This window comes from Solanum stenotomum, chromosome 10, assembly GCF_019186545.1.
Source record: "Solanum stenotomum isolate F172 chromosome 10, ASM1918654v1, whole genome shotgun sequence".
NCBI lineage: Eukaryota > Viridiplantae > Streptophyta > Magnoliopsida > Solanales > Solanaceae > Solanum > Solanum stenotomum.
Window position 1 is genome coordinate 52,409,147 of NC_064291.1, and position 2,064 is coordinate 52,411,210.

Genomic DNA, 2,064 nt, shown 5'->3' on the forward strand with positions numbered 1-2,064 from the left:
TCCCATCCCCCTTCGTCCCGTCCCCCAGTCCCCGTCCCCGTCCCCTTGCCAGCCTTACTCCAGATATATACAAATACATGTATCTAGTGTGTTTCGCATGTGCTTGAGATACATACGCCTCCTTCCCCAATCTTGCTTGTTTTTCTCTCTATTTTTGTGTATGTGAATTTAAGTGTAAGATATGTAGTAAACTCTTAATTAGTGGTAAGATACGTAATAATTTTACAGTATAGGTAATAATAGTATATATGGCAAGTGAAGTATGTCTAATTACGTAGCTTTCCAATGAATAAAATGAGCTCCACTATTGAATTAAAAAAAATGAGTGGAAGAAGTATAATCAAATCAGACAGGAATTATGTATGTGTCTAGTGATAAGGATAAGGATATAGAGTCCTAGTTCGTTAGTATGTTTGAGTCATATACGTAGTTATTTCTTTTCTCTTTAGGTCTCTTACGTTCAACAGACTCCTTTATCTTCTATACTTGTCCATGTATAAATACCACACATTGTATCAATAATACTTAACGCTTTCATAATCATATACAACTCATAATTATATGGTATCAAGAGCCTCCTAAACACTCAAACATACTAACGAACTAGGATTCTATATCCTTATCCTTATCCTTATCATCTAGTAACCTCGATATTTGTGTCCATTTATACCTTCTTTTATCTTTAGCCATGGGGTAGCTAGTGGCTCAAATAAGTATGCACCTTTGAATGCTATGAATAATTATACCAAAAGAAAGTGTTTGAGAAGGTTATTTTAAGACGATGACTAATGAGAGTGGCAAAATAAAAGATAAGATATTATGTCAACAAGATTCAGAAGAATTGATGAAGTATCAAGAGATTTTGAAGCGGTTCAAAGAAGTAATCATATTTTTACTGCTATGCTATATAAATTTCACAATTTCAAAGAAACATCCCGTTTGCCTTTACATTCTTGCTTATTTTAGGTTTTTGCTACTTAAAAATTATTTTCTAATATCTTTGTAAAGTATTATACACTTTGATGATTATAAAATATTTAGTTCCTTTTTTTTTCTTTTGATGGAGATGGGGAGAGAGAGGAGGGGGGTGGCGGTTCAAGTAGTACATTTTGGTTGTATGGTAAGCAAGATAAGATATAATATTTCAAAAGTTAATTTGGAATTAGATTTATATTGTGTTTGATTGACGGTAAGGTGTAAATTTATCAAAATAAATTTATATCATCAATCATACAAATTATATTTATATTCTACCTCCATGAATTAGTAATAAGGTTTACGTATATTTTACATCCTTATATCTGTCGAATTTCACAAGATATGTTATATTTGTTGTAATCAAATAAATTATAAATTTAATTCTAAACTTGATCCTAGAAAATATTCACCTCATTTTATCAAACTTCAGATTATTTTATTTCATTTTTTAAATAAAATAAAATAAAATAAGCTAAAAAAATATAATCTCAAAATTATAAATTTCGAGAAAAGATAGCCTACTTATCAAAAGACAAAAAAGTTCCTTTTCCATGAGAATTCCTTTTCCTTCGGTTTGAATTCCTTCAATAAGTCAAAACCAATATGTAGCCAATCATAATCCAGTATTGGATTTGGACTAGTTGCTTAGCTTTTTTGACAATTTGACTTGTGCTATATTGCTACTAGTTGAATTAGTGGTCAGTGTTTTAAAAGGCGGGATGTGAGGTGGGACCTTTTATACCATAAAGAGCGAGACACAAATTTCAAGACACGAGAGGTAAGTTACATGGATCTATAAGACATAGTCTCATGTATATTAAATTTTATAATTTTATTATTAAAAAAATAAGTAAAATTAATTTTTTTTAATAATATTACAAATAAATAACCTATAATATATAGAAAAAATATTAAAACTTATGCCTTGTGAATCTACGTTTTCAATTTGTGCCCGAAGCGATTTTGATATGTCCGAAACTCGCCCAAAAATGCTTTTGAAAACACTGGTCAAAACAAAAATGACACTTAAATAATTTACTTAATTATTAATGATGAAGTATCATATGCAATTCGCTTGTCATTTTC